Source organism: Podarcis melisellensis (genome assembly GCF_964234715.1).
Source record: "Podarcis melisellensis genome assembly, chromosome: 5".
NCBI lineage: Eukaryota > Metazoa > Chordata > Lepidosauria > Squamata > Lacertidae > Podarcis > Podarcis melisellensis.
In genome coordinates, this window is record NC_138537.1 from 85,044,346 (window position 1) to 85,069,650 (window position 25,305).

Below are 25,305 nucleotides of genomic sequence, written 5' to 3' on the forward strand. Positions count from 1 at the left end.
CACACTCATCGGACAATGATGGTATGATTCCCACCATGTCAAGAAGGTACTTCTTCGTCCCATGAGAACAAGTGACTCAGACGTACGTACAAAGCATACGTCCCTGGCGTCTTCATAATTGCAAGGTTCTGGTTTAGAGTGAAAATTTTAAGGAAAACCCTGTAATATGAGAAAGTAGATGTGACAGTTTAGTCAAATACACGTAGGGGATGATTCAGTACAGAGACATTTTCCCAGTGCATACTGTAGCTAGGACATACTAGTTTACTTCGAAATAAAAGCCTCATTTTCACCATCTGTTTGTCCATTCCCCATTTAAGAATCTAAACCATTGAATAATGGCAAGGAAACTACAGCCTGCTCCTCAAATCCATCTCTTCCAGTCTATCTGTTACCTGTTTGTCCATTCTCATGGCTCCGATAGCAATATTGTGGGTGGTTTCTCTGACATATTGAAACTCATTCAAAGTTTTGGCATAGTACACTATAACTGTTATCATCAAATCAGGACTTGCAACGGTTTAGGAAATGTGCTTGAGTTACGAAAAGTGTATTATTAGCATGCCAGCTCGGTCTGCACCCAAGCGTTCCATCAAAACCAGAGATGGCTTGATCCAAGTCTATTTTTAAAGCAGTCTGCCCTCTTCCTTTCAATTTGCCTACCTGGAATATGTAATCTAGACTTTCCTTTTCCTGGACTTGTTTTCTACCTGATGATCATGGTAGCCCATCTGATGTCTCACCCAAATCTATGCTCTTGGTTCTTCTTTGCCAAATGGCATACTTTTTATTCATCTGCTAACTTAAAGTCTATGGTTATGAGTCCTGATTGATAGGATTATTTGTAATGTTTAGCTTATTTGGCATTCTCTACAGCAGGGGTGGGGAACTTGTGGCCCTCCAGATGTTTCTGGACTCCAACTCCTGACATTCCTGGGCATGTTGGTTGGGGCTGAAGTTGGAATTCAACAAGATCTGGAAATCCAGGATTTTCCTACCCCTGCTGCAAAGGTTTGCAAGCCCACCCATGAATTTTAGGCATGGTTCATTCAGATGGTTTAATTCATTTAGCTTAATTAATCTATATACAGTGGTACCTCTGGTTACGTACTTAATTCGTTCCGGAGGTCCGTTCTTAACCTGAAACTGTTCTTAACCTGAAGCACGACTTTAGCTAATGGGGCCTCCCGCTGCTGCCACGCTGCCAGTGCGTGATTTCTTTTCTCAACCTGAAGCAAAGTTCTTAACCCGAGGTACTATTTCTGGGTTAGCGGAGTCTGTAACCTGAAGCGTCTGTAACCTGAAGCGTATGTAACCTGAGGTACCACTGTATTGCTTTTCAAAAAACAACATTTTCAAGGAAATAATTTGCCCCCAGTCTCTTGCAGAGCAAAAAGGCCCTGCAATGTCCCAGGTGATCATGAGTTAGGGCGTGGGTGGTTTGCATCTATTTTTAAAGAACCAAGTGTTGTCCCTGGAGGCAGAAGCAAATTCAGCTGGCTGGCACACATTGTCTTATTTACCTGGGGTGGTTAATTCCCCTTATTAATTGGTCACATGTTTGAAAAGAAAATGTGCCGTTAAGACCTGCTTATAGAACACTCCCTATGGAAAGCAGGCCAAATCAGATTGATCTTCCAACTGTGGTTTTTATTGCTGTGACTATGCCAGACAAGGCTGTTGCCTATACTTGCCCAGAGTGTTGCTTATTATAGTATATGTCATGATGAGTATAATCCACCTCATACAACAGACTAATAGTGGGGTTTTTTTGCCATTTGCATTCTGATCCTATATGCGGTTATCGGGGGAAGCTAAATCAAAGTTCTGTCAGAATTTCAGGAAAGAATGCCTTAGTAATTTTGCTGCACTGGATCTGAAAATCTTTAGCCACTCCCACCCTCAGCAACAGCGTTCAAATTGGCAAGAACTAAAAGGAACAGTGAACTGGGAGACCAATCAGATCTTGTGCTGTGACCAGCTGCTTATTCCCCAAACCAGCACATCCAAATTATGTTATTTGGGTAATATTTTGCAGTGGAAGTTTCCAACCTCGCCAACACAGTGGACCCTCCGGATACGAACTTAATTCGTCCCAGGGGTCAGTACTTACTCCAAAAAGTCTGTATCCAGAGGCGCCACTTCTGCGCACATGCACGGCGTGATAGAGCGCTTCTGCACATGCGTGCACAGCGAAACCTGGAAGTATACACTTCCGGGTTTGCTGCGTTCGCAACCCGAAATTACATTACCCGAAGGTAACGTAACCCGAGGTACCACTGTATCCTGTTTTGGTCCCATGGAGGAGTTCAGAGGCAGGTTAGTTGCCACAGCACCATGGAGAGCTCCTTGTAAGAAACTTTCTCCAACAAGGGTTGGGAGTGAACTGAACCCATTTGAGCCTCTGCCTCTGCTCCATCCCTCATAGGCTCTGTCCCTTTGTGAAGAACTAAAGGACCTTGAAAGGATCAGATCTGAAGATGGGCAGTTCTTCTGTGCTGCATGGCCTTCTGGCTGGAGAAGTCCTTGCACCATTGGTCTGCCAAGATACTGTGGGGAAACAGTCTCAAGCTCAGTTTCTCAAGCTCAGGAGGAGGTGACCATGTGGCTCCAGTTTTATGGAGCCTGCTGCTGTAGTAATGGCATATGGTTCAGTGAAATTCTACCCGCCAACCTCACATTCAGTGATCACCTCATCACCAGCATTAGGCCCAGAACCAGAAACCCTGTTTGGCTCCTTAGCTGGTAGCACTGTAGCTTCCAAGTCAGTGTTCTCACTTCTGGACTCTGAGGGTCATGACAACCATACACTTTCCTAAAAACAAAGGATCCACCTGTTGCATAGACATCCGAGGGGGCCTCAGCTGGAAGGATAAGGGCAGAATTAGCTCCTACCTCAGCTATGTTTCCTAATGTAGCACTTTGCTTATTTCCTTAGGAATGAGAGGAGAAGCATTCAGGGATACCAGTGTGACTGAGGAAGGATAGTGGTCTCTGCTCCTTATGAGCATTTAGGGGGTGGTCTATAGGTTTTGCTGCTTCTCTAAGACTCTTGCTCACAGCAGTCTTTCTTTCATAGAACTTAAGGCAGTGGTGGCCAAACTTGGCCCTCCAGCTGTTTTTGGACTACAACTCCCATCATCCCTAGCTAACAGGACCAGTGGCCAGGGATGATGGGAATTGTAGTCCCAAAACAGCTGGAGGGCCAAGTTTGGCCACCACTGCCTTAAGGGGACACAATTACATAGGATTAAGTTAATGCAACTTTACCCAAGGCACCTACCAGATAAGACTGCCCCAACAGTTTCCTATTAGGAAATGAGAGACAATAACATCAGCCTGGCAATTCCTTTCTATTTATCTTTCTATCCAGTTCTTGTTTTCTGGGGTACTCAAGGGTACACAGTACTGCCACCTTCTTTTTCGTAGAAGAAAAACACGGCTTAAAAGTGTGGCAGTTACTGTAACAACTTCATGGTGAGTACCGGCACACTTTTTCTATCATCTATCATCTATCATCTATCTATCATCTATCTATCTATCTATCATCTATCTATCTATCATCTATCTATCTATCTATCTATCTATCTATCTATCTATCTATCATCATCATCTATCTCTATCTATCTATCATCTATCTATCTATCTATCTATCTATCATCTATCTATCATCTATATCTATCTATCTATCTATCTATCTATCTATCTATCTATCATCTATCTATCATCTATCTATCTATCATCTATCTATCTATCTATCTATATCTATCTATCATCTATCTATCTATCATCTATCTATCTATCTATCTATCTATCATCATCTATCTATCTATCTATCTATCTATCTATCTATCTATCATCATCTATCTCTATCTATCTATCATCTATCTATCTATCTATCTATCATCTATCTATCATCTATATCTATCTATCTATCTATCTATCTATCTATCTATCTATCTATATCTATCTATCTATCTATCTATCATCTATCTATCTATCTATATCTATCTATCATCTATCTATCTATCATCTATCATCTATCATCTATCTATCTATCTATCTATCTATCATCATCTATCTATCTATCTATCTATCTATCTATCTATCTATCATTTATCTATCTATCATCTATCTATCTATCTATCTATCATCTATCTATCATCTATCTATCTATCATCTATAAATCACATTAATTAAATTAAAAATATTTCTATCCTGCCCTTCATCAGTACAGACATCAGGATGGAGTGCAGAACACTAAAATAATAGCAAACCAGCAGATCATACAATGAACAACAATATGCATTGAAACTGATCATCAAAAACAAAGAAAGCAGCTCAGTTTATCAGGCTGAGAAGCTGACCGTGTTGATCCAGCCACTTCAAGGGCCTGATTTCTAGGCGTGCTGCCAGCTTCTATTGCTGCCCCACACCTTTTATCCGTCCTGCTCTTGGTTCATGCATCATGCTGCATGCCACATTCCTGGAACATGACTGAGAATGCATTGAGATCATGCAGGCAGAGAAGAAGTGATTGAACTGTGGGAAAAGGCTGTTGAAAAATTAAAGCCACTTGATTCAGCATGGGCACAGCAATTATATACACCGCCACTTTTATAAGATATCCCATGATTGCAGATCAGGATTATCACATACACCTGGTCTGCTGCTGCCAGAGCTCAACAGACACTGGCAAGGAGTTGGCTTATTTCAGAGATGAATGTCTCTCAAGTATGAAAAAAATGTTGTTTTTCATACTTGAATGCCGCTCATAAAGGAAACTTAACCCAAAGTAATCACATCTTCAGTAAGAAATACAGCAACTATGCCATCCAATTCTTCTGATGTATTATTTGCCTGCTCCCCTTTCTCTCCTGATATTATCCTCACAGGGCATATGGTGGCAAATTGTCTTGTTTTCAGGAGTGTGGGGTGGGGTGTTCAGCTGGGCCAAATTCTGAGGTGATGGTCTTTGCCCACATCTCAGTTGGTAGACCATAAGACTCTTCATCACAGGTTCATGGGTTCAAGGCCCACACTGGGAAAAATATTCCAGCATTGCAGAGGGTAGGACTAGATGACGCTTGTGGTCCATTTCAACTCTACAATTGTATGATTCCCATATTTGCAGTTCTTACTGGGATAGGATATGTATAGGATATTCTGTTTTTTAATGTTTGATGTTTTGTTGTACAGTGGTACCTCGGAAGTCAAACGGAATCTGTTCCAGACGTCCGTTCAACTTCCAAAACGTTTGGGTACCAAGGCGTGGCTGCCAATTGGCTGCAGGAAGCTCCTGCAGCCAATCGGAAGCCACAGAAGCAGTGACGGATGTTTGGGTTCCAAAGAACGTTCACAAACTGGAACAATCACCTCCGGGTTTGCGATGTTCAGGAGCCAAAACGTTCAACTGGCAAGGCGTTTGACTTCCAAGCTATAGGATATAAATAAAATTATAATTTTATATATAATTATAATTATGGGGGAAACCATAGGGAAAATAAAGTGTGCACCCTGATGTGTTTCATTTCCAGGTGTAGGTCTTTTGGCCACCACGTGGAAACTACTGGAAGCACTTCCAACACCGCGGAAGCTACATGTGGCTGTTAAACACACAAGTGTTGCTCAACACATCAAATAGAGAGTTGCTACAGTGGTGGCCACTGTACAAACAAGCAGCATTGCCATTGAGACTTTTTGTGTGGTGAGGGTGATTCTAGGTGTTGGGTGGCTCTTGCCATGTACAACTGGTGTGTGGAATTGCCAGCATGTGGAAGCCATAAAACCAGGTGTGTTGGGTGTCCTAGATGGAGTGCATTCACCTTCATTGCACCAGCAGTTTCCCTACCTCCAACCCATTCTCTTGATGTTTAGGAATGCAATGAGGCAGCTGCCAAGGGGGCAGACAAGTATTGGGATTTTCTCAATCTTCCAAAACAGGGATCTGGTAGTTGCACAATTTATACAAAATTACAATAAATACAGGCATTGCCTTTCCCCCCATGTTTCAGTGGAAGCATGTCAGGAAGAAGCCCTGTGTATTCTACAGCCCACCTCCTTATTACGGCCATGCTCTCTTAGCCATCTGATCGCCTCCATTTTAACATGACCTTCACATAGGCAGAAATAGTATTGGCATGCAGCCTTTCCTAAAAACTCATCACGTTCCATTCTGTGATTTTGTGCCAGTCGATGATCATGGCAGTGTGCCATAAAGGTAAAGGGACCCCTGACCATTAGGTCCAGTCGTGACCGACTCTGGGGTTGCGGCTCTCATCTTGCTTTATTGGCAGAGGGAGCCGGCGTACAGCTTCCGGGTCATGTTGCCAGCATGACTAAGCTGCTTCTGGTGAACCAGAGCAGTGCACAGAAATGCCATTTACCTTCCCGCTGGAGCGGTACCTATTTATCTACTTGCACTTTGACGTGCTTTCAAACTGCTAGGTTGGCAGGAGCAGGGACTGAGCAGCGGGAGCTCACCCTGTCGTGGGGATTCGACCGCCGACCTTCTGACCGGCAAGTCCTAGACTCTGTGGTTTAACCCATAGTAATCCGCAAAAAACATCCATTATCTTCACAGTTAGCTGGCATCTTTCATTCTTCCACCATATCAATTCTACCTGCATTTGGGGTAAGTTGGCATGTGTGAAGAAAAGGGCTTAGTATTCAAATGGTGTCCTTGCTATATGATCAGCTGCCACATCTCCTTGTCTTAAACTTACATGACCCACAAATGCACCCTCAAAGACTTCTGAGTTATTCCTCCCAGGAGACGTGTGGGTCAAAACTCAGATTCCAAAAGCAAATACTTCCTCCCAGCTGTTCTTCCTGCCTCTGTATTATTTTTTAAACATTTCCAGTAATACATGGAAATTTGTTTGGTTTGGGTTCCATTCCAGTCATGATTGCAGTTGTGAAGGCAGCCTGGGAGAGTCCAGCTGCAGAAAAATGGTTTGTTGATCATACATGCCATTTTCTTATGAGTCATTTCTAGTTAGTGAGGAATCTGTTCCCCCCCTCCCCAATTTAATTTTTTAACATTTAAGGCAAGAATACCTGGTATTAGTTGCAGTAAGGAGCCCCCATGAGGCCTAACCACTAAATCGGGGTTGGAAAAGGAGAACACACTCAATATTTCCAGTTACACAAATCTCCTTGCTTGGGGTGGACGCAGTCATCTCCAAATTCAAGAATTCGGGTGACTTGAATTTCAAAGGAACAGCGAAGTGGAGACAAAAACAAAACGATTTTCAATTTGCTAACATTTTCAGCAGTGCTGGGAATGTGATTCTATTATTGTAATTGTTATTATATATAATTGTAATTGTTATTATATATATTATTTTAGCACTCCTTGCAGAAATATACCCCAATTCATAAATGATATAACAGATCAACTTGATAGGGGAGAAATATGATACATTATAGCAATAACAGCACATAAAACATATTTTTGATCTACTATTCCTATAATATATGGTATCATTTTATGGGCCCCATTGACTTCATCTGCAGTTTTTGTGCGATTTCGTCTGTGTTTTTTGCCCTCAGTTGCCTGAATTCAGGGATATCAGCACATAACCAAATCTGATGGGCTTCAAAGCTTTGTGTGCATGGTTTGATCCATTGTGTGATCCCAGACTGGATGGAATCTCCCTTGTGACTAATCTAGGATAGAAGACAAAGGAGCTCTGTGGGAGTGCTCTGTGGGAATGCTGCAACAGCAACTAAAACTAGTTTGATTTTTAGAAAGGGGGAACCCAGGGCTAAACTGAGTTTACTCATACCTAATGTGTACCTTGCTCTTCCTCCAAGTAGCTCAGGGCAATGTTCATGAAGTCATCCTACTTTATTCTCCCAACAGACCTTGTAAGATAGGCAAACCTGAGAAAGGGTGAATGATCATTTTCAAGATTAACTGAGGGGGAATTTGAATCCAGATTAGCCCAATCTGTGCCCAACACTGTGTTCGCTGCACTGGTTCTTGACTTTTAGATACAATTTTCAAGTCAATTAATTGAAGGTTGAGGTGTTCAACCTTCCTTGCTTTTTGGCCTCCTACTTTGGCCGAAGGGTGAGGTACACTTAGACAAATACCTGAGCGATGCAGGAGAACCAAGGATCGAACAGGTTGTGAGGACAGACACTCTTGTCCTCACTCAATAGCAGTTAATGGATTTGAAGCCTAAAGTTAAGACTCATCCAATAGGAACACATGCAACCTGGTTCTCCAAGAATTTGAGTCCCCAGAGGCTTCATTAGTTACAATCACTGATGAAGATGCAGCCAAGCTTTAAAAGTTCATATCCACTTACTGTGCAGCTGCCCAGTGGCCCATTTTTTTAAAAAAAAAATCTTTGTCAGAATACCAGTTGTTACCACCATCCTGGATGCAATTCAACAATCTATCTAGGTTGCCCAGAAGTGGGCTATACTTGCTATATGAATGCAATCCTATCTCATGAGAGCCAGTGTGGTGTAGTGGTTAAGACCAGTAGACTCGCAATCTGGGGAACCGGGTTTGCGTCTCCGCTCCTCCACATGCAGCTGCTGGGTGACCTTGGGATAGTCACACTTCTCTAAAGTCTCTCAGGCCCACTAACCTCACAGAGTGTTGTGGGGAAGGAAGGGGAAGGAGAATGTTAGCCGCTTTGAGACTCCTGAAGGGGAGTGAAAGGCGGGATATCAAATCCAAACTCTTCTTCTTCTTCTTCTTCTTCTTCTTCTTCTTCTTCTTCTTCTTCTTCTTCTTCTTCTTCTTCTTCTCCATGCCACCTTTATCTGCTGAGGCTTCTCTGCCAAGAGGCAGAGAAGGTTGGATGGTGGGATCACAACTTACACACCCACTAAAGGAAGAGCTGCTGGCTATCTTTCTCAACCTGTTGTTTATCTCCCCTCCCTTCTTGACAGCTGAGCCTTCCCTGGAAACTGAGTCACTAAGAAAGAGAGATAAGGGGAGATGGGTTGAAAGAAGCAACCACCAGCAGCTACTTTTCCAATTTTTGTTTCTATTCTCTCCTAACTTATTCTGCTTCTTGGGGTGTGGGTGTGCACAGTGGATAGCCTTGGGATTGGTGATTTTAGCATTTGCTCTGGAGAAACCTGTGTGCTTGATTATTATTGGGGGTGGTATTGTTGTTGTTGTTTAGTCGTTTAGTCGTGTCTGACTCTTCGTGACCCCATGGCACACTGTCTTCTACTGGCTCCCACAGTTTGGTCAAACTCATGCTGGGAGCTTCAAGAACACTGTCCAACCATCTCGTCCTCTGTCGTCCCCTTCTCCTTGTGCCCTCCATCTTTCCCAACATCAGGGTCTTTTCCAGGGAGTCTTCCCTTCTCATGAGGTGGCCAAAGTATTGAAGCCTCAGCTTCAGGATCTGTCCTTCCGGTGAACACTCAGGGCTGATTTCCTTAAGAATGGATAGGTTTGATCTTCTTGCAGTCCATGGGACTCTCAAGAGTCTCCTCCAGCACCATAATTCAAAAGCATCAATTCTTCAGTGATCAGCCTTCTTGATGGTCCAGCTCTTACTTCCATACATCACTACTGGGAAAACCAAAGCTTTTACTATACAGTGGTACCTCAGGTTACATACGCTTCAGGTTACAGACTCCACTTACCCAGAAATAGTACCACGGGTTAAGAATTTTGCTTCAGGATAAGAACAGAAATCGTGCTCAGGCAGTGCGGCGGCAGCAGGAGGCCCCATTAGCTAAAGTGGTGCTTCAGGTTAAGAACAGTTTCAGGTTAAGAACGGACCTCTGGAAAGAATTAAGTACTTAACCCGAGGTACCACTGTACGGACCTTTGTTGGCAAGGTGATGTCTCTGCTTTTTAAGATGCCTTGGGATAGCCTTGGGATTGGTGATTTTAGCATTAGCTCTGGAGAGACCTGTGTGCTTGATTATTATTGGGGGGGATTATGGGATATGAATTAATGGCTTTTATTGTATTGGTACACTGAAAATCTATGTGACCTTGTTATGTCTTATGAACAAACAAATTCAATCTGAACTGTAAGACGAGTTGTATGTTTGTACAGTGGTTAATACTTCCATGCTCAAATAAGAATTTAGTTAGTTAGTTAGTTAGTTAGTTAGTTAGTTAGTTAGTTAGTTAGTTAGTTTTTAAAAAGGCTGAGCCTGGTCAGAATATGTTTGCAGATGAGGCTGAAGTCAATTCCAATCCTGAAAGTCAGAGGTGCTTTTAACCTCCGGGAAGGTTTTGTTTGTGTATGTGGAGATTTGGATTATGAGTAGCGAAAGAGGTTTTCTGTTCTTAGACCATTACAAAAGCAAGATTTAATTTTGCCCTTAGATCCTTCTGATCTTCATTATGCCATCTTACCTCTTCCTGGGTTTATGCTCTACCCTTCAAGCAGATTCTCAGAGCAGCTTACAGCGCTAAAGCAAAAGTACCATCCCCAAAGCATTTAAGAGCATAAACACACCACAAACAAAAAGCAGCACAATCCTAAATCTAAAAAGAGCTTTACATTTGATACCTTTTCACCAGAGTAAGCATGCTGGAGAGCAGAACCTGCTTTGTGTGCACCTTTTGAAATGCTAATGAGCCCATGCAACCCAGCCTTTCCTTTTATTCCTTTAGCTTTCCTTAACCATTTTGACCTATTTTCCAAAGAGATTGGTCTAGTTGGCATCTCAGGAGACTGCCTCTCAGTGTTTCCATGAGTCACACAGAGATCCTCAAACGCAGTAATTTTTGATTTCAGTTGCTCAGGTCTATTTCAAATGATGCTTCAGAACGAACATAGCAAGCTGCCTTATAGTGAGGTGCTTCCAAAGTGTTGCTATTTTGGGGTGGGATTCAGTCACATCCTGGCAAATTCAGGTTGCACGGTTCTAATTGTGCAACAAACTGGCCTCCCCAGCAAAAAGATCAGACTTTTTGCAATAAGGAAAGCGATGGAAATATGCATTTGAAACAGTGGAGTGGCACTTGCTTTGATGCAATGCTGCCATCTAACCTCTCTGCAAACAAATCGGAACCCAGGACCTTCTGCACATAAAGCGAATGTTCTGCCCCTGAGCTGTATATGATGTCAGGTATGGGATGCGGGTGGCGCTGTGGGTTAAACCACAGAGCCTAGGACTTCCCGATCAGAAGGTCGGTGGTTCGAATCTCCATGACGGGGTGAGCTCCCATTGCTCGGTCCCAGCTCCTGCCAACCTAGCAGTTTGAAAGCACGTCAAAAGTGCAAGTAGATAAATAGGTACCACTCTGGCAGGAAGGGAAATGGCGTTTCCATGCACTGCTCTGGTTCACCAGAAGCGGCTTAGTCATGCTGGCCACATGACCCGAAGCCTCCCTCAGCCAATAAAGCGAGATGAGCGCCGCAACCCCAGAGTCAGCCACGACTGGACCTAATGGTCAGGGATCCCTTTACCTTTACCTATGGGACAGGCAAGGGCAGGGCTTGGCTTAATGAGTGTTGACAGGCACTGCCAATCAGCTGGTTGCCTGCACAGTTGGTTGTCAGCTCTTCAGAAGCCCAGTTCAAAGTGCTACACAAAATAGCACTTTGGGAGAGGGGCTTCTGAAGACATCTGTTAGTGTGCTATCATGCCCTACACTTTGAATGGGACTTTTGAGGCATGAATGGTGACCTTTGAATCTTTGAATTGTAGGCTTGGAAGGGACCACGAGGCTCATCTAGTACAAGTCTTTTGCCCAACGTGGAGCTTGAACACACCACCCTGAGATTAAGTGTCTCATGTTCTACTGACTGAACCATCCCAGAGACTTGACATCTTCATGACTTCAGGTGGGTGGAGCAGAGCTTGGAAAGTCAATGAAGGTACACAGAGCAGCACAATGCATTAGAAGAAGTGCAAATATGCTTGCTCCTCCTAACAAAGAACAGATGTCAGTGCTACACCAACACTAGTCGCCCTCAGCACAAACAAAAATGGTACTAGTCTTGTTTCCATCCATTTGCCTTTCATGACTGGGTTAAGAAGAGAAAATCCTGTTGGATTTGGTTTCCTCTGCATGAAGTTGGGAGGGACTAGGAAGAATTACTGAGGTGTTGAAGGATTAGCAAACCTCAAGACAAGTAAAGCTTAAACATTAATCATTGATAGACAGATCCAAGGCCATCCCTAGGGATTGCTAACAGCTTAGAGATTGCTTGAAAGATAAAGCAGTATACAAATTCAATAACTAACTATTCTCCCTATAAGTTTCATGCTTCTTGCGCTAACGTTCCTAGTAATAGTCCCATTAAGAAAAAGTATAATGAAAGTAATAAAAATATGTTAACAAAATAGAAGAAAACACACAACACTAAGCTGTAGATCAATTTAATACACCAAACACTGCTGGAAAGCCTTGGTGAGCAGGTGAGTTTTAAGCACCAAAATGTCAGCACTAAGTGCAAACCTGATTTTCATTGGAAGTACATTCCAAAGTCCAGGTGCCATAAATATCCTGGGCTTAGTGGACTTAAAAAGAACCTCATGGGCACACAGCACTACTAAACATATCTCTCACGAGGACCAAAATGACCAGGCAGGGGTACATAATGTAAGGCTTCCTTGTCACTGCTGCTAATCGGTCAGATTCCCACATATTGTTTGGATATGCACTATAGTGTTTTAACATTCTGAGAAGTGCATTAAAAAAAAACCCTGATGGCCATCTTGATACAAAATTTATAAAATATTTAACAAAAGTGGTTCTTACTGTATTTTTAGATCCCTTCAGTTAGTAAATGGGTAAACACAAAGCACTTGCTGTTTCAGATTTCATGCCACTTAGGCTGGAATAAGCCTCAACTGGAGCTGTGGGTTAAACCACAGAGCCTAGGATTTGCCGATCAGAAGGTTGGCAGTTCTAAACCCCGCGACGGGGTGGGCTCCCATTGCTCAGTCCCTGCTCCTACCAACCTAGCAGTTCGAAAGCACATCAAAAGTGCAAGTAGATAAATACCGTAGGTACTTTTCCGGCTGGAAGGTAAACAGCGTTTCTGTGTGCTGCTCTGGTTTGCCAGAAGTGGCTTAGTCATTCTGGCCACATGGTTATATGCCGGCTCCCTTGGCCAATAAAGTGAGATGAGCGCCGCAACCCCAGAGTCAGTCACGACTGGACCTAATGGTGAGGGCAGTGGCATAGCGTGGGGGTGCAGGGGGGCCGGCCGCACCAGGCGCAACATCTGGGGGTTATGGTTAGGGGGCGCAAATCCACGGGTTAGGGGCGCAAATTACTTGCCTTGCCCCGGGTGCTGACAACCCATGCTACGCCACTGGGTGAGAGGTCCCTTTACCTTTACCTAAGAGAAGGGGTGATTTGATTTTTTAAAACCCTGTCCCTCTTCACAATCCTCACATATAAAAAGCTGCTTCAAAATTATGTGACTGTCGTATCTGACAAGCAAGCCCCCTTCCTTGCACAATTTGCCCTTATCGAGTGGTCCCTAAGATTATCCACAGTGGCTCCTAGCAGTCAGCAGTCAGCAACTGTTGAGATGTTTAGACGGTTGAGATGTATCTGACATCTGGTGGGTTTTAGCTGTAACTACAGCATCAGCCCAGCCCAGACATGAACAGATCTACCTAGGAATCCACTTGCTTTCTACAAGAGCTGCTGTCCAAGATTCGAACTACAGGTGGCGATGAGCTGCGGAAAGCAATTTCCAAGGCTGGCAGTCTAAGAGTAGGAAAAGAGTAGGGGGGGCTGCTTAAATCTTACCCATCTTATCGTTTGTCTGCTCAGAATTGCCCACCCTAAACTACTATTCTCCCTGTTGAGGAAAACGTACAGGCAATTCGTTCTTTTTTTCTCCTGGAAAAAAATAGCTGGTAGAAAACGATGCTGAGTATGCAAACAACAGAAAACAAAACCAAAAGGCAGCCCCTCAACCTTTCCTCCAAGGCTGCTTTATATAGAAACAAAACAAAGCATACAGTTTGTATCTCAGTCTGCTGCAGTCCTGTTTCAGCCATGCTATGAGCTGGGGGCACTGGGCTAGACCTGGAGGACAAACAACTTACCTGCTACTGAGTAGCAGGTAACTGTTCCAAAGGGCAAAATTTGAGCTAACAGGTGGCAGGGCTTCTCCAGACATCCTTCACCATGTGCATTTATGCTTATTTGTGCTCATGTTGGTATCAGGGCAGTTATCCACAAACACATTTTCAATGCTGCCTGCACCTCCAAAAGCTGGGCATAGTGCTTCATTTCCACTTGGTGCATGTCCTGTAACTTCCTGCTAAAATTATAGTAATAATAATAAATTTTATTTATATCCCGCCCTCCCCAGCCGAAGCCGGGCTCAGGGCGGCTAGCAACAATAAAATAGTACAACATTCTAAAATCATTCATTATAAAATTAATTCAAATCAAATTAATGGCAACCATTGGGCTAGAGATTCTGCAACCTTTCCATACCTCAACATTTCCATACCTGTTGTGATAAAAATTTGTTGAAACTTCAATAAAAATTTGATTAAAAAAAAAAAAGATTCTGCAACCTTTCCATACCTCAAATGTTCTGGGCTCTGCATGTGTGTGTGTGTCCTACTTTTGTTGTTCGAGCGTGTCCCTCCAGACATCAATAATATGTTAACGCTGGGGAAGCATTGCAGAACAACTAACGAAGCAGGATGGTGTGTGGATCATCCCATATAAATCTGCCACTAATACACTATTATTGCACCAATGACATAATGCAGAATACATTCGCAAAACACAACATACCAGGCTGGTGTGGCCCTCAGGTTCTTCAGGATCTAGAAGCTATCCAAGGGAACTTTCCCCCAAAAAGGTAACTGTGGATGCAACACTGTCCAGAGCTTAAATGAGCTCATGTATGTCCTAGGTAAAGGTAGGTAACCCCTGACTGTTAAGTCCAGTTGCAGACAACTCTGGGGTTGCGGCGCTTATCTCGCTTTACTTAACTAAGCCACTTGACTACATGACTAAGCCACTTCTGACGAAACCAGAGCAGCGCACGGAAACGCTGTTTACCTTCCCGCCAGAGTGGTACCTACTTACTTGTACTTGACATACATTTGAACTGCTAGGTTGGCAGGAGCAGGGACCGAGCAACAGGAGCTCACCCTGTCACAGGGATTCAAACCACCAACCTTCAGATCGGCAAGCCCTGGGCTCTATGGTTTAGACCACAGTGCCACCCGTGTCCCCATGTATTTCCTAGATGACTGCTATAGTTTTTCTTTTTTATATATAATAATTTTTATTAATTTTCCAACACAAATAAACAATCATATCAGAATTTCCACAAATTTAACTCTGTTTAGACTTCCTTCAGCTTCTCTGACAATCATCCATATTTGCCTCCCAGTTACGCATTTCTTCTGTTTATATTGCCATTAACCTTCCCTCCCACTTCTATTTCTTTCAAACAATATATCTCAACTTTCACAGTGCTTCTTGGAACCCCACTAGCATTGTTTGCACATCACACGTTCTTTTCAGATATTCAACAAATTTCCCCCAGTCCTCGATGAACTTTTGGTCTCGTAGATATCTGATTTTCCCAGTTAGTCTGTCCAGTTCTGCATAGTCTGTCAGCGTCAGTCTCCATTCTTCTACCGTCGGGACTGCTATAGTTTTTCAAGTAGTATTTCCACAAAGGATCCATGCTAAGCTTTGAGGTCTCAAACAACCAAATGGCCTTTGATTACAGTTTTTGTCTTTTCCACTGGGGATGTATTTGGAGAACAAACCATTTTGGGTGGTGTCTGGGGTGATTTTATAAAACAACACTAACTGTTGCCATCCTAGATTCCTGCAGCAGGGCTGCGACCGTAATGTATTGGCAGGTAACAGGAATCTTGTCATTGTGTCCGTTAAGTTGCTAATGCCTGGTGCTTGGACTTTTTGAGGTTGCTGTAAAATGATGCAAATATGACTCAGATGCTGAGAGGCCTTAAAAATAGATAAGGTTTAAGATCCAGCTGCTTACATAATCACACAAATCCACACTAATCCTTCCACAGTGCTACTCGGAACAGAGGACTTATCGGACTGGCAGTGCTGTGGACTCTGTAGTGCTCAGAACAAGGTTTCCTTGTCTTCAGCTGAGATTTTGGGGACAACATTCTGTGACTTTGCAGGCAGACTTTTAGCAATTTGTGGACTTCAAACAAAAATGCTGACATCCATAGGTGATTCCATGCATGATGTTAACTTTGGAAAATGCCTTCAAAGCATCTGTTTATTCTTAATGACCAGTCTTCATTTTTTGTTGATATACAGTGGTACCTTGGGTTAAGTACTTAATTCATTCCGGAGGCCCATTCTTAACCTGAAACTGTTCTTAACTTGAAGCACCACTTTAGCTAATGGGGCCTCCTGCTGCTGCCGCCGCGCCACCGGAGCACGATTTCTGTTCTTATCCTGAAGCAAAGTTCTTAACCCGAGGTAATATTTCTGGGTTAGCGGAGTCTGTAACCTGAAGCGTATGTAACCTGAAGCGTATGTAACCCGAGGTACCACTGTATAAAGAAATGGATTTTTAACAGGTATTTGTATAGTTCCACAATTCTCTGCACACAAGCAAACATGGCCAAGCCCAATATATTTGTTGCCTGAGGCAAAGGATGAGCTGGCACCCCCTCGCCCAATTCCACAAAAAGAAGTTGAGTGGCTTAACAACTGATAGCATCAACAATGGCAACAGACCTGGATCCTGAGGACAGGTGGCTAGCTTTGAGGGGACAAGGCAGGCTGCAGGGCATACAAGCCTCTGTCTTCAAACACCTTGTTGCACCTCTCTCTCACTTTCCTCAGAGACCATGCAGATCAGTCGTCTGTTTAATACACAAGCCAGTTCATTACTGCAGCTGTCTTTGTAAAAGCAAAGGTATCCTTAAGAGGTAATGTGAGGCTAACTCAGATTGCTTGCTGCTCAGCAGGTAAACCTTTTGTGCCTATTAGGTCTGTAACTAATCTGTTTAGGATTAAATGTTATAGATATACCTGTCTGTAGCTGGGTGGAGAGCTATGCTCCTGTATTGTTCTCTGTTTACGAGATTTTGGCATTTAATATGCCACCTAATAAAGGCTGGCTGCAGGCCCATGCAGATGGGAAGGGGCAGCCGGGTGCACTTGCCCTGGCCCTCAGGGAGCTAAGACAGCTGGGAGGGTGGGCACCAGGGGCCTGCCGGACTTACGCTGTCATAGCAAGAACATCTCATGCTACCCAGCTGACCTGGGACTTTCGCCCCAGGCCTCAGACAAGCTCTGCACAGGCCTGGCTGGTAATGTCTTGGCTGTTCCTTGGCTGCTAAACTCTAGTTTTGCCATCTGATCAATGACAGGGAATTGCAGACTTAAAGAGAATGAATGGTATTCCACAACTTTTCGATGTAAGATCTAGGGCTGCCAAGGATCGACCCCCCCCCCCACTTTTTAAAAACCTGTTAATAAATTATCTGGGAGTTAAGCAGTGAGGTGGCTCAACTCCCCCAAGTTCGCTGGCTATATACTTCCCTTGTGAATACCTTCCATTTGTTCCCACACATTTTCTTGTTCTTTAAACAGTTACTCAGGTGGGCTAAGTTTGTCATTAGCCTTTGGTGAGGGTCAAAAGATATGTTTTTTTACAAAAAAAACCTTAATAAAATGATGATGATGATGATGATGATGATGATGATGATGATGATTTATTTATACCCCACCCATCTAGCTGGGTTTCCCCAGCCCCTCTGGGCGGCTTCCAACAAAAGATTAAAATACAATAGTTTGTCAAGCATTAAAAGCTTCCCTAAACAGGCTTGCCTTCAGTTGTCTTCTAAAAGTCTGGTGAGTTCTTTTTTCTCTTTGACATTTGGTGGGAGGGCGTTCCACAGGATGGGTGCCACTACCGAGAAGGCCCTCTGCCTGGTTCCCTGTAACTTGTCTTCTCGCAGTGAGGGAACCGCCAGAAGGCACTCGGCGCTGGACCTCAGTGTCCGGGCAGAACGATGGAGCTGGAGACGCTCCTTAGGTATACTGGACTGAGGCCATTTAGGGCTTTAAAGGTCAGCACCAACACTTTGAATTGTGCTCGGAAACATAATAATAATAATAATAATAATAATAATAATAATAATAATAATATTCACACAATGGAGCTTTGTGTCACATGGTCTTCCATGATCCTTCAAGGATAGTTTTCCCCAAGTTAGCTTCCCACGTTTCTTCCAGTACAATGGCAGAATCACAGACCAGAGACAAAGGACCCTTACAGACCACAGAAATGATTCCTTTCATACCAAACTTGTACAATAACATACATATTTTATTACATAAAAGGTAATAATTCTGGAAGGGCCCTTTATCTGGTGAACATACATGGTCAAATAACTCACTTCAGCCAGATACAACCAATTTGAATGATACACTTGTCAAAAACTTTTGGGATGTTCAGGTACAAACCCCTATCCACATGCATGTTGACACTTTAAAAGAATTCTAGAGGTCCTAAAATAGGAATTACTTTTGCAAGAAGCCATGCTGATTCCTCTTCAGCAAGACTTGTTCTTCTATATGCATGATATTTTTTAATTTAATAGCCCTTTCCACCAATTTATCCAGAACTGGCCTTTAATTTGCTGGATTCCCCTATGAATATAGATGCCATGACTGTATTGTGTATTTCTTTGCTTGGAAATATGAGTCTGATTGGTGTTTCCTGCTGGATGAGACCTATTTTGTGCAGCATTCTGTTTTCAAGTAGCTAACCAGATGCCTATAGAAAGCCCACAATGGATCAAACATTTACCCCAATAAGGCAATTGTTTCCTGTTTTAGCCACACTGGCTTTCATTTTGTACTTTCTCAAATCCATACCCATCACATCACACCCCTTTTATCCCGAGGGACTGTCTCCTAGTCTCATATACAGTGCATTACAGGACAATCCCTATTTTCCGACATCTGCCCTAGATTTTTGGGAGAAACCTTGACGATCCTCTTAAAAATATTGTTATTAATTTGTGCATAGACACCCTATAAATGCCATTCTTGACGTTTCAGGTACTCTGAAGTCTTCTGAACCACCACTTTGCCAGCAGAGGGAGCCCTTGACTCAGTAGATCAGCTGTACTTCCTGTAACAGGACTGAGCTACCACGCTTTGGAGTTTTGGCATAGGTACAAAAATATATGTGGTTCCAGTTTTGTGAAGTTGTGATGACTATTAATCTTGGGGGGGGGAGACCTTTAGCCTTGCAGACCCCCCCAAAAATGCACTGAAGATCATTTTTGCTTAATTTTTCGTGTAATTTTTATGTCTGCTGTGTCTTGACTTCTGCTGCACCATGAAACCTGCTTGACATAACTGGGAGAGATATCATTTCAGAAAAATGTCCCTACCTTATTTTATTTTTATTTTATTTTTTTTATTTTGGGATTTGATATCCCGCTTTATCACTACCCGAAGGAGTCTCAAAGCGGCTAACATTCTCCTTTCCCTTCTTCCCCCACAACAAACACTCTGTGAGGTGAGTGGGGCTGAGAGACTTCAGAGAAGTGTGACTGGCCCAAGGTCACCCAGCAGCTTCATGTGGAGGAGCGGAGACGTGAACCTGGTTTCCCAGATTACAAGACTACCGCTCTTAACCACTACACCACGCTGGCTCTCTTTCTACCTTGAGAAGCTTATAATTACAGGGGATCTCTAGATGTGCAAACTTTTAGCAGTGAGCCCCACCCACCCATCCTGAAAACACTTTTAATGTGTGTGTTTTCGGGCATACAATCTGTTCTTAAGCACAGAGCTCAATGGAAACACACCTTTGTGTAGTCAGCTGTGCAAAGTTATGTCAGATGTGATGTCACAAATTCATTTCCCTTTCCCTCAGTGGAACAGTTCTTTGACTTTTAAGAATTTGATTTAATATATCGATGATGATGATGATGATGATGATGTAGATGATGAATTTGATAAAGTGCTTTAACTCCCTCCCCAAAGGCAGTCACCTACCTGAACCTTGGTGAGAGAGGTCAGCAGGCAGCCAACGATTAGTGTTGCTATCATTGCCATTCCAAATGCTACAAAAGTATCTAAATATCAAATTTGTAGCTTTAGAATTTGTAGCCTTTCAACTGAAAAGGGTTTGAGTTTAGCAAATCACTTTTCTTTCGTTCTCTCTCAGCCTGTTTGCATATTGGAAATGGATGGTGAAAAGTTTTAGGAAGTTTACAACAAGCTGTGACTATTTATAGAGCTTCTTACTTTGATGCACACCAAAGCTTTAGACCTTTGTGTAATTTATGCAGGAGAAATATTACATTGTTTGGGGGGGGGAGAATTTGTAGCTTTAGAGGGGATCTGAATCTACAAATGGCAAGGAACAAAAGCACCTTTCCTGTCTCTTCAACCTTGTTGTTGTTTAGTCATTTAGTCATGTCCAACTCTTCGTGACCCCATGGACTAGAGCACGCCAGGCACTCTTATATTCTACTGCCTCCCGCAGTTTGGTCAAACTCATGTTAGTAGCTTCGAGAATATTTTTTCAACCATCTCGTCCTCTGTCGTCCCCTTCTCCTTGTGCCCTCCATCTTTCCCAACATCCGGGTCTTTTCCAGGGAGTCTTCTCTTCTCATGAGGTAGTCAAAGTATTGGAGCCTCAGCTTCAGGATCTGTCCTTCCAGTGAGCACTCAGGGCTGATTTCTTTAAGAATGGATAGGTTTGATCTTCTTACATGGGACTCTCAAGCGTCTCCTCCAGCACCATAATTTAAAAGCATCAATTCTTCGGCGATCAACCTCCTTTATGTTCCAGCTTTCACTTCCATACATCACTACCTTAACATATGACAATTAAAAATGCCTGAATATTGAGCAGTGAGTCGAGAGTTAACTGAAATCAGACTCAATGAGAATGTCAACAGAATGAATTTAAATATTAGAATGCATGTGCGAGTTTTAGTTGTGTTAGCTGGGCGAAGAGTTGGGATATTACATGTCAGTGGTTGGCGAATGACAAATAAGGCATTTCTAAGTGTGGAATGATGATTTAAACCAGGGTGGGAAGAATTCATTGTCAGTGGACAAATATTTGTGCTTAACTGTCTTGGCACCAATGATTCCCTGGTTATATTTATACAGTTTTGGTTCCCATTCTTATAACTCATCTGCATTCCATTTCCCACCCCAACACTGCTGTATCTAGTGAACCTGCTTTAAGCTAGGTTTGCGTAACTGGGCTGCCTCTAGGCTTTTGTGGATGAGATCTAATCTTGCCTCCTCCAAACACCAAGGAGAGTTATGCACTCATAGGACAAATGAAAAATATCAGTGATCATTGGATGCTATGGTAAACACATGATTGCAGTCAAAAGCAGGTTCCAGGGCCACTTAGTCCTTCGCCTCAGTTTTCACCAACAACCAAGAAAACTTTCTCAAGATGGTCCACCAACTGTATTATAGATGGCTGAAATTGGGGATGAAGGAGAAATGCAATTCAGTACGCATTTAAACACATTTCAGAAATTCGCACTTTCTGAAATGATATGCAAACCAAAACACAGCCCACCTTTGAACTTTGCACTTATCTGAATTTTTGCAATGCACTTTTTGAACCAAACAATGTTTACAAATATGCATGCATTAGGGGAGAGTATGCACAAAAGTGAAGGTATTAGTGGAAAATAGCATAGCAAAAGGCATTATATTGAATGAAATTGCTTGCATCGGTCAAAACTGCGTCTAAAATGCGTTTGGAAGCAGAAATTCACACTAAAATACTGGTGACATTTCATGTGGATTTTTCATTTTAAAAAGTACAAATTGCTGCAGAATGGGGAGGACTAAATTTAAGATGGGGGAAATGAGAAACTGAGAGTAATGAATCTGACAAATATTTCCATTCCTAGCTGACATACAGAACACTGGAAGCTCTCTGTGTTGCTGAGCTTGTAGGGAAAGGAGACCTTTTGGGCCCTCTGGTCGGCCTGTCCTGTAGCGAGTGCCTTTTGAATGACAGTTTTCAATTAGATCAGCGCTATTATTGGCAAAAAAAAAAAAAAAGAAGTAATAAAAGACAAAGGGAATTTTATGGTAATAAGGAAAAACAAATTGAAAAGCAGGAAAGAAACATGGAGTTTTTGCATATGGCTTGGATTCCAACAAAAGATTAATGTTTAATTAGAGAACATTTATAGGAGTGCTGACAAAGCATTACATTTCTCTAATTTATCCCTTCTGCAGCATATGATTTGCCTAAAAGGCCCTCAAATCAATAGGTGCAAAATGTGATTTCTGAAAGTGTAAAATAATGTGCGAAGCTACAAGCAATGCTCTGACAGTCCAGATTCTTGAAGCTTCCAGATCACAGAAATGTAGCCCATGATAAGGTTAATAAATGAGATCTCTGGGCAAGACTAAATAAACCTTGCCAAGGACAACTTTCTAAAAGTTCACCATAAATAGAGCATTCTCAAATCACATGGAACAGAGTTGCATGTAAACCTGCGTCAGCAGTTATTTTTTAAAATAGCTATATCAAGGTCTTTAAAAAAAGAAAGAAATCTAATTAGTATAAAATTAATTTTGGGGGGTGTAAGCTTAAAATGGGAACGTGGGTGGCGCTGTGGGTTAAACCACAGAGCCTAGGACTTGCTGATCAGAAGGTTGGCAGTTCGAATCCCCGTGGCGGGCTGAGCTCCCGTTGCTTGGTCCCTGCTCCTGCCAACCTAGCATTTCAAAAGCACGTCAAAGTGCAAGTAGATAAATAGGTACCACTCCGGCGGGAAGGTAAATGGCGTTTCCGTGCGCTGCTCTGGTTTGCCAGAAGCGGCTTGATCATGCTGGCCACATGACCTGAAAGCTGTACGCCGGCTCCCTCAGCCAATAAAGCGAGATGAGCGCCGCAACCCCAGAGTCGGCCACGACTGGACCTAATGGTCAGGAGTCCCTTTACCTTTAAGCTTAAAATGAAGGTCAATGGAGGACAAAAGTAAAGGATCTGAAGTAGCCTTCTATTGTGAATACATAATGCTGAAAGATGAACCAAATTTGCTCTCAGGCGGGTTGTGCCAGATTTAAGATCATCCGAATTGCATTGCACAATACTTTCAGTGATCTGTTACAGATAACTTTAGTGTTTTTGGTCATTCAGAAGTAACTAGCACTTCAAAGCTGTATTTGTGTAAGCCCACATAAGTGTTTCCAATTATGATAAGATCTGAATCTGATGATGCATAACACGTATAAATCTGATGTATGTCTGCAAAGGAGGTCATTGTGGTTAACCAACAAGACAAAGTATAAATTCAGCTATTAGTCTACTTCTCCCACCAGATCTGCTTTTGGATAATTCAGAAATCAGGACTTTCCCCTAATGTCATGTGATTGGTTACTGCAATACTGCTTCACTTCAATTAGGTCTTTCTGATCATTGTTTGATGGTAGAACAAGCACATAGCTGCATAATGTAAGTGGTGTAGGCTTAAAGGTTTCAGCTGAATTGCTCAATAAACTGAGATTTAATCCTGAGTTAGTCAGTCAAAGCACTGACTTTTAACGCTGAGAAGTAGGAGGCACTGTGGAGAGATGGTTAGCAGGTCTTTGGTTTGCACTTCTAATGGAGCTGGCTTTGTTGCTAGAGGACAGGTTGTGTCTTAGTAGAATGGAGCACCACTCAAAAGCGTTAGCTGGTTCAGCAGTTGCCACCATTTATGGACAGGGATCCACGCTCTGATAACCTCCCAACAGGAATAGTGAAATGCATTATATACAGAACTGTCCTTGAATATGACTCAGGAACTTAAATTGGTACAACTTCTAGAATGTTGACTATGGAACTTGCTCCCCCAGGAGGCAGTGATTGTGCACAGAACACCAGTTCTTTTAAAAACAACAGCAGCAGCAGCAGCAACAACAACAACAACAACAACACAAGAACACTTCAATGGCTCTCAGTTTGCTTCTGGGCACAATCTAAGATGATGACAGCTACCCTTAAAATAAGGTTACCAGATTTTTCCAATGAATCCGGGGACACTTTTCAACTTCAATGGATTTTGTGTAGGGTCTGATTTGTAAATCCGGAGGCTGTCCCCAGGAAACGGGGACATCTGGTAACCTTACCTTAAAACCCTAAAGCATGGGTAGGCAAACTAAGGCCCGGGGGCTGGAGGCGGCCCAATTGCCTTCTAAATCTGGCCTGCGGACGGTCCAGGAATCAGCATGTTTTTACGTGAGTAGAATGTGTGCTTTTATTTAAAATGCATCTCTGGGTTATTTGTGGGGCATAGGGATTTGTTCATTTGTTTTTCTCAAAATATAGCCCAGCCCCCCAAAAGATCTGAGGGACAGTGGACCGACCCCCTGCTGAAAAAGTCTGCTGACCTCTGCCCTAAAGGGACCAAAAGCAGCACCTCTTCCCATACTTCCTATTTGTTGCTTTCCATTTGACAACACAGGAGAATGTAAGAAGTTCACAACAATATCTCACCCATCCATGTGTCTTGCCTTTAATAAATGGCCTGCTTCAGAAAGCTTCAGTAGTGCAGAATGCTATCGATGGGATGCAATTGTGCTTCTCCATTAGCAGAAGGGCTTTTCAATCTGCAGACACAGCAGCTCCCCAAAGGAGGGTCAAGTGATTTTTGCAAATTCCCTCTGCAGCCCCTTGGGAAAGGGCCATAACTCAGTGGAAGAACATATGATTTGCTTGCAAAAGGCAACCCCTGGCACCTGCAGGTTAGAGACCTATGTCTGAAACGGTAGATAGCAGCTGCCAGTCAGTGTAGATCACTGGTGGCGAAGCTATGGCATGTGTACTAGAGTGGTCACTCAGAGCTCTCTCTGTGGGCACGCGCGTCATCACCCCAGCAGGGCCACGACTGGGGGTTGGCAAAGTGGGCAGCTGCTCCCCCCCCATGCCACTGCAGGTGGGAAATGCTCCCTAGAGCGCCCGCCACCCACGATTGTGTCAGTAAGAGTTGCAGGTCCTCCCCCAACGCCGCTGTGAGCAGCAAACGCTGCCTAGAGTGCCCACTGTCTGCAGCAGTGTCAGGGAGAGTTGCACGCCCGCTGGTGGGGTTGGGAGTTCAGCAACATCTGAAGGGCACCATAATGGCTGCCCCTGCGTACACCAATAGCCTGCCTTTCCTTCATCACAGAACTCAAAGTTAGCATTCATGGGGTTCTTAGGCAAACTCTCGTCAAATGGCTAATAATAATAATAATAATAATAATTTACGCCCCACCCATCTGGCTGGGTTTATTTATTTATTTATATTTATTTGTATGTGTGCATGCAGACAATCATTATTATCCCACATTAAATTGCCGTGTTGGCACTTTGCGATAAACAAGTGGGT

At 43.1% G+C, this 25,305-nt stretch overlaps 1 long non-coding RNA gene across 2 annotated transcripts in view; it reads left to right on the forward strand.

Annotated features, from left to right (window-relative positions):
* Nucleotides 1-19,130, forward strand: part of LOC309371265 — a 30,486-nt gene extending 11,356 nt beyond the window's left edge. The window contains exons 1-3 of one of the 2 annotated variants that reach the window (XR_014168988.1): nucleotides 3,376-3,477; nucleotides 11,653-11,789; nucleotides 19,010-19,130. This is a non-coding gene — a long non-coding RNA (uncharacterized lncRNA). Of the gene's footprint in view, nucleotides 1-3,375; nucleotides 3,478-11,652; nucleotides 11,790-19,009 lie in introns of those variants that run through there. The other variant, XR_014168987.1, reaches the window with a different exon arrangement.
* The last annotated feature ends 6,175 nt before the right edge of the window (nucleotides 19,131-25,305 follow it).